We start from the raw sequence: 8,568 nt of genomic DNA on the forward strand, positions 1-8,568 counted from the left end.
AAGGGAACTGCATCTGCAATTCACACGTATGGCTGATACACGTTGGAACAACCTTCAAACCTGCAAAACTGCGAGGAACATATGGCCGCACTATGACAAGCCAAAGACAGAAGAACTTCTCAAGAGGTCGAGAAAAGATATAGTCAAATTAATAGCCACGATAACGGAACATTGACCCATTGGTGAACATGCAGCTAAAATGGGCCTTCCGTATAACCTTCGGTGCCGTAGGTGTAATCTTGTGGGGAGTAAAGAAACAGTCCTTCACTATATTTGCGAGTGCCCAGCATTGGCAAAAATAAGGCAGATCACACTCAGGAGTTTTTCCATCCAAAATCTTGGGGAAATTTCCAAATTTACCATCACTAACCTAAATAGATTCATCGGAAAATCCAAATGGTTTGACGAACCCAATGAATCATGCAAGCAGATAAAATCAGGAGTCCCAGAGAAAGCGTATCAAAATGGTGCTTTCAGCGCGAATTGAGTCCTGGGAATGTACCCAGGCGACGCATCTATCTATCATAGAGGTATGAAGAGACCCAACGTAAAAAATTGAAGACCACGAAGATCAAGTTCATAGATGAGCAACGAGTGCAATACTTTGTCAAATGCTTTACTGAAGTCGGTATATATAACATCCGCGTTTTTGTTTTCACTTAACGCTTTTGATATATAGGTTGTAAACTTAAGTAAATTTGTTGAAATTGATTTGCCTTTGCAAAACCCATGTTGACAATATGAAATGGTAGAGGAGATAGCATGCGTCAACTGATTTGTAATAATTGCTTCAAATAATTTAGGAATTGCAAAGCTTAGCTACGCCCCGAATAATAGAAGGTGTTGTACGTAGTGACAGCTCGCTTCGCTACTGCCTTAGCTCAACGTTGTATTTTGGAAGTAGAAGGAAACAGGGAAGAAATTAAGGCCGTTTTGGGGGAAAAAGTATTAAATTTCATAATTTCTTAAAAAATATATTCGTATTTTTTATATTACCGTAATGCAATAGTATATAAATAATAATACGATAAAATAAAATTTTTTCTGGTATATTAGAAATTAGATCATAACTAAGTGCACGTTTATTAGTCTCTTACCTTACCAGATATATAACTCCAAATAGGATTAATATTGACGAAGAACAGTTTTAATGAGGCCAACGAGCAGATTTGCCTTCTTTAAATTCGGTAAGGTTACCTTTATTAAAAAATATGTACATACATATAACTTAAAGTGCGGTTATACGTGTCAATGCAAACGCTGATATGAAGTATTTAAATATTAATGAATTAGATATTTTGTGGCTGTTTTGTGCGCATTTTAGCTCATTTTTCAATCCAGTAATTTTATTATAAGCATAAAATGTCTGGCCACTTAGTTGAAAGTAGAATTTTCTGAAACTTCTACGTTACTAGTAGTTGCGTTCCTTAACTCGCCATAAGTTGCAAGATTTTGCTAGGTTTATATTAATGTTTTAATTTCTTATTAAGGTATTTTACCCGGAAATGCATACAACTTCTAAAAAAGAGTTCCTTTACATCTACGTTCCTGAGTAGACCATTTGACTCGCTCAATTGCATCAATCGGTGCAGATATTTCGGGCAGGTTTCCACAAGAGTTCCATTCATGGTATTGAATACCACCTCAAGTTCTTTTATTTTTGTAAAAAAGTCAATTGAGGGTTTAATTAGAGCACCTTTTGAAGCTTGGTCCACCCAAGTGTAGGAAGGGTCGTTGCTTATCCCTTTCCTTCTCAAATTATGAAGGGACCGGAAATATAATTTCAAATGAGCTTTGTTTTCAAGAGAGGAGTACTTACAACAATTTTGCATACTTTATTTTTATTTTTTATCTGTCGGTGGAGAGAGTAGGTAGCCATATGGCTACATTGGAGCTTTGGTGCCATAAATTGAAACATAGTTTTCTGTGCAATTGAAAACGTATTTATTTAAGGCAATTAATTATGAAACTTATAAAAACAGTTTTTGTTTTTTGTTAAACACAATGCAAGATTACACTTTTGACATCTTATCCTAGAAAACGCAGCCCTGTCATTACGATATTTGCATCTCTCTTTGTTTTCAATTGGCATAGGCCAATGCACGATATTATCGTACTGAACATCTGGAATTAGCCTTTTCTGAGAAGTTTTCCTCTGCTTCATTGGAACCGGGCAGTCGTTCTGTTGGTCTGTCGGTCTACCTCTCTTTCTCTTTTTAATAAAGCCGGCATTTATGAGACCATCAGCGATTTCTGCTTTAAAGACCAATAAGCATTTTTTAGCTGGTTATTTTCTTTGAATACAAATCCTTTTGTACACGCATTTGCAACGCAAACATCCAGAAGGTGGTAGAAAATGCGTAAGTAATACTTTCTGGTTCCTAACTTTGTTCTGTAAAGGGCAACTAACATATCGCTGAGGTCTACACCGCCCATATATCTAACGTATTGGGACACTATATTAGGCCGCGTTACATTTACATACTTTTTGTCTTTTGCTGACCATCGCGAGACATTATCCACCGGATCGACGCCATAAATTGCTGATGCCAAATATACTGGTTTGCTGTCTAACCATTTGACTGCACATATATTTTCTTGTCTTTCAGTTCTGTAGTCAAAAGAACCTCTTCCTTGCCGTTTCAGAATTTCATCAGAGGCAAGTTGACATTTTGGTAGTCTGTTGCATCTAACAGTTCCTGTGAGGAATATTCCATTTCGTTTTAGCACTGTAATAAGATTGTATGACGTAAACCAATTATCAGTGAAAACCTTATAATTTTCAAATTTTGGCAAACTTTCACATAGTTTTACTACAACATCGCCGCTTATACCCAAGTGAGTTTTATTTGCAATAGTTCTCTTCCCAGTATATATATCGAAGTCGTACATAATTCCACTTGCACCGTTTCTTGCAAACATCTTAATACCCCATTTATGGGGTTTGTTACAAATGTATTGTTTCAGGCTATTTCTGAATTTTGTTGGAATGAGGACTTCATCTATTGAATTCATCTCCTCTGCTTCAATTTTTAAAAAGTTGTTTCAGACTTTCGTCAGAAAAGGTCGAATTTTAAAAAGTCTATCGTATTCCGAATCGGATCTTTCTTTTAGTTGACTGTTGTCATTCAGGTGGAAGAACTTTTTTATTGCGTCAAATCTATTTCTCGACATTACATCGGCAATGGGTGAATATCTTGTAGATTGTGCCCAATACAATTTATATTGCGGCAACTGGACTATACTGGTTAACAAATTCATACCAATAAATTTTAACATTTCAGCAAAATCTGTTTTGAGAGCGTTACTTGTAGTATTTTGCACAGAATACAGATTGCTTTGGTAAACGATGTCAGAAATAATTTCATCGGAAAAAAATAGCTTGGAGAACTGTAGAGGAATATGTTCTGTAGTCTCTTCAGAGAAATGCGACTTCCAAGCTCTTTCTACATACTCGATATTTGTCTTACGCCATTTTATTTCTCTGTTGTAATTTGGCGGAGATCCTCCTAATTCTTTCCGTGTTTCCTCCGGAACTTCTTACTAATGGTCTTCAAAGGTTTCGTCCAGACCTGCTTCAGGAACTTCTCGGATTTCGATGCCATCTTCACCATTCATTTTCGAAGTATTATTTGTTTCCTATTTGAAATACTTTAAACTTACCTAAAGTATTTAATACGATCGCTTCCTCCCGGTTCTCCGCAGTCAAAGATTCAGATTGTACGATATTTACTAACATTTCGTATTCGTCTTCACCATCTTCAGCGCATTCTTCCTCTGAGTCATCGCCCTATAAAACCTTCAAGATTTCTATTTCGTTGCGAGCCAAATTTTTACCAAACCGAGAAATTTTTTCTGCACGGAAAGATATAACAATAAGTCAGGCGACCTCTATTGCATTAAAAATTTATGAAGCATTTTCATACACACTTCGTCCCAATGGAGCCATTTGGCTAGCCAACAAATCTTAAAGGATATGTTTACTCCCAGTTCTCCTTTTAAACTTTTTCTGTTGAGAAGTTATTTTTTTAAATATTTACTTACCTAAAAAAAAAATTTAACACAAAATTTATAATTGTACGGACACCTTTCGAAAATAAAGTTCGCGTAACACTAAATAGAGACAACCGCGTGGGCGGCAAATAAAAGTCGCAAATTCCAAGGCCTTCTTACAAAAAAATTCAAATATGTGTACAGTAAGTTTTAAGGCATTAACGTTTTGTACCCACAACTTCTATTGAATGAGCCCACAGCCAAAAATTAAGGTGCCAACATAGAAGCCATATGGCTACCAAGGGAAGGAAAGGTTTATATACTCTGAGAGGCCCAGTTTCTTGATTATATAGCCGGCGACATGCTCCAGCGCATCTTCGTGGAGTTCTTTTATGGTTTCTACTTGAGAAGATTAAACTGCATAGGAGTGGGATTGTCATGTAGCCCGCCTTTGGCACACATAGCTCCGAAAAAGTGCTCCAAAACATCTTGATTTAATCGGTATGTTAAGATGTACTGTAAATCATACCGTTCGTTAACATACCAATATAAACCTCTTAGCGACTCATTCGTTAGTAAAACTCCTTTTTGGAATGGCAATAAAGAATTTTTTCCAAAAGCCCGCGTACATTGCATGCAGTGATCCATTTTCTCTAGGATGCCTAACTGTTCCAGCAAACTCTTTCCAAAGGGCTCTTTGGCTGGAAAACTTTGGTACGTCGTTAACTTTGTGTTGCAGAGGTCAAACCAATCGTTAACAATTTCAGTAAAATCTGCTGTTTCGAATGCTTTGTAAACATCCAACCCCAACGAAAAGCAACGTCGTATGGCGCTGGCTATGCTCTTGGAAAACAGTTGCGCCGCAAGCATTAGCGCACACAAGGGGTGGGTTTTGGGGTTCAAACCCCCCTAAATCTAATAACCTGAAATACAAACTGTATCCTAAAGCCGGCTCTCAAGAAAAATAACAAGAAATATTTTTTATCAAAAAGCACTTTGCTTTGGCTGTAAATTTTCTTGAAGAAATAAATATACGAGCATTTTTTTCTTGGGAGATGCACACTTATTTAATAAATTTTGATAGAAGAAAATTTCTATTCCATTTCTTGTGCGTAATTTTATATGAATTTTTCGTTTTTATTGAGAGCTCTTAAAAGTTTAACTTCGAATGAAACCATTGTCCTAAAAATATGCAATGCATACTCACTTACTGTTGTTTTTTACACCTTACAGCCCAAAAGAGTTTACCACTGATATGTACTTAACAAGGATTCGAAGATTTAATTTACCAACTTCGAATTCGTTCCACCAAAATTACCTAAATAATAAAAATAAAAGTCCATTTAATTTTTCCCAAAAATCATCAAATCAATCGAAAACCAGAAACCAGATATTGAGGAAAATGGAAATTAAAACAATTTTTTAAATTTTTTTATTACTTTTGAAAGTTGAGCGCATCTTGTGATTATAGAACTTTATATTAAACAAGTAATTTTCAAATTACGGGACGACCCTTGAGGTACCATCTTTCCGATAAAAAAAAAGAATTATTGAGATTGGTTCACGTGGTTCAAAGTTATGCGGTAGCATACACATAAAATAAAAAAAAATATTCCGACGAATTGACAACCTCTCCCTTTTTCGAAGTCGGTTACAAATGTTTGAGTTCTTTACTAATTTTATGTAAATAAAGTGCAATTTACGAAAAACTTGCATAAATGTACCTTAAAGGGCATATTATCTGAAGCGAACTTTCAGAAGTATAAACCCCTCCCAAAATATTTTCCTGGGTGCGCCCCTGGCCGCAAGTTTCACTTTTTGGCGACCCGCATGGTGCACTGTGAGGTGGGTATCGGAAATTTTGTGAGAGATGACATCTGAGACTGCTGTATGTTTCAACTCACTGTTCAGAATTGATTGTGTCATACGGCAGTCGTACGCTGAAAAAACTGGCTGTTTCCAATAGCCCTTAAGCCCTCGAGCAATAGCTACTTGGGCATAGCTGCTTGGCGTTCGGATGGTACCAGATAGGGAGTCATATTCATAAGCGGACTGAACTTTCATTTCATCGAAAGACAAAATCCAAAGCCTATCGTCCAAAGCTAATTCAGTCGCGGTGCTTCGCATTACACTTATGGATAAGTTCAGAACACCATCCTCGAACTTCAGTTTTTGACACCACTTCGCTATCATGGACTCGCTTCGAAGGGAGAAGCCATTCTTGATGAGACGAGCATAAGCACGCTGCCCAGAGGAATGCAAGGATAAGGCTGGGGACATGTCCTTCCAACTCCAATGAATATTCCTAGTCAGATTTTCCATTTTGCGCATTTGACCTTCTGTAAAAATCTTTTGCAGATTGGATCGCAGGCATTGTAGCTCCCTAACTTGGGTTTTCAACTTTTCAACCTCTGCTTCCAGAATATCTACGCGCTCATCTGCTTCAGATCTAAACAGTATGTGTACATATATTATAAAGTTAAATTTAAAATATTTTTAAAATTTACTAGGTTTGTGTTGAGGCGTCCACGAATTCCACCACGTTCGAGGTATTGCGGCTGTCAACCACCATTGCAAGGGCATCCTTGCTTAATTTCGTCCTTTGCTGGTCAGGACCAGACAAAAAATCTTCAGGGCAAAAGTTGAGCCCACAAATTCTTGCCCCAACTTTTAGCTCCATTCCACACGAGTCCGACCATTTTTTTCTTTTTACTTCGCATTTGGGTATACATATGTATGCCTTCTTATTTCCATGTCTTATGACACAGAAAACAACTTGCTTTTAACATAGTGATAACACTAAAACCAAACATAAAATCAAAAGCTTTAAAAATGCAATAATTTCTATCTACATATATCGAGAGTATTATTGAAAGCATCCAATTACATCTCGTTAAAACAATCATACTTCTAATGTAAAAAAAAATGTTTTATTAAAAGTGTATCTTTCAACAAAATTTTTATTGATATATATGCGCAACTGTGTACAATTCTTTCGTTTATAATTTTTTTTTTATATATGCTACTAAACACAGTATTAATTTAATTATTAATTATTTATTAATTAATATATATTTATTTATTATTAAATTAATTATTAACCGACTTCGCAAAAAGGAGGTTATCAATTCGTCGGATTTTTAATTTTTTTTATGTTTATTACCGTATAACATCATTGGATCATGAGAAATTAACGATAACCTTAAATTTTTATATGAGAATTGAAGTCGGTTTTCTTTTTTGCTTAAAAATTACTTGTTTTTGAATCGAAATTGTTTATGCTATATTTTACTTTAACTTTAAAAAATGTATTCTAACTTTTTCTATGTATTATTATGTATTATTGTTATTATGTATATTATTATTATATGTATTAATATGTATTACTATGTATTTATATATGTTTGTCTTAATAATTTAAGTAGTTATTGATATAAATCCAGATTCTCAGCGCATACGGGCCAGAATACGAAGACCCCCTCTCAGGCAAACAAATTTTAATAGTTTTCTGTAGGATGAGCGTATGAAATCTGTAGAAAAAAAGTGCATTCCTCAAAAAAGTGATCGTTTTTATAGGGTTTTCCTAAATAAACAAAATATAATTTTAAGTCAGTAGTACTTACAAGCAAAACAGCTAAGCACTTGGACAGGAACAATAAAACACACAAATGCAGGGCGAGGTAGCCTTGGGCAGTAGCACAAGAAAAGCTGTGTATGACCTGCAATGCTAAAATTCACTCAATAATTTTTATTGTAATTAAATGTCCAGTGTAAACTTACTTGGAGGTATTTAAAAAGATTCACTCTCACTCGGGCGATGCAGAACTTGGGCAGGATCAAAATGCACTAACGCAGGGCGGGGTAGCACTTGGGCAGTAGCACAAGAAAAGCTGTGTATGACCTGCAATGCTAAAATTCACTCAATAATTTTTATTGTAATTAAATGTCCAGTATAAACTTACTTCGAGGTATTTAAAAAGATTCACTCTCACTCGGGCGATGCAGAACTTGGGCAGGAACAAAATGCACTAACGCAGGGCGAGGTAGCACTTGGGCAGTAGCACAAAAAAAGCTGTGTATGACCTGCAATGCTAAAATTCACTGAATACCTTTTATTCTTATTAAACCTCCAGTATAAACTTACATGGCGGTATTTAAAAAAATTCACTCGCACTCGGGCGATGCAGCACTTGGGAAGGAACAAAACGCACTAACGCAGGGCGGTGCTGCACTGGGCAGGAACATAATATAAACAGCGTTGCCGTTTTGCTTAAATTTAAGCAAAATTGCTTAAGTTTTTTCTGACTGTTAAAATGTTAAACTTTTCTTCGTTTTGCTAAATATTTTTATTAAAATGGTCAAAAAGGATAATTTTCCTCAAAAATTCATAGCCAGAAGAGTTACTACTTCAATAAATTTTTCAAATTTGTTTTAGGAAGACTGTCATCCAGATCCCACATACAGTTCCAGCAAATGTTGCTCTACGCAATTCCCGATCTGCGGTCGTCGCATTTTCAAATCTCCGAGTGTACTTCTGCCATGAAATCGCTTCTCATAAAAACCATTTGCCGTTCG

At 35.8% G+C, this 8,568-nt stretch overlaps 1 long non-coding RNA gene across 1 annotated transcript; it reads right to left on the reverse strand.

Annotated features, from left to right (window-relative positions):
- Positions 1-7,410: 7,410 nt before the first annotated feature.
- On the reverse strand, positions 7,411-8,193 carry LOC108358420 (uncharacterized). The gene is made up of 5 exons (XR_001846772.1): positions 8,138-8,193; positions 7,956-8,084; positions 7,774-7,902; positions 7,617-7,720; positions 7,411-7,523 (listed from the first exon to the last, which is right to left on the reverse strand). It is a non-coding gene; the product is annotated as an uncharacterized LOC108358420 (long non-coding RNA).
- Positions 8,194-8,568: the final 375 nt, after the last annotated feature.

Source organism: Rhagoletis zephyria, unplaced genomic scaffold (assembly GCF_001687245.7).
Source record: "Rhagoletis zephyria isolate East Lansing unplaced genomic scaffold, Rhagoletis_zephyria_1.1 Rzeph_scaffold_00251, whole genome shotgun sequence".
Lineage (NCBI taxonomy): Eukaryota > Metazoa > Arthropoda > Insecta > Diptera > Tephritidae > Rhagoletis > Rhagoletis zephyria.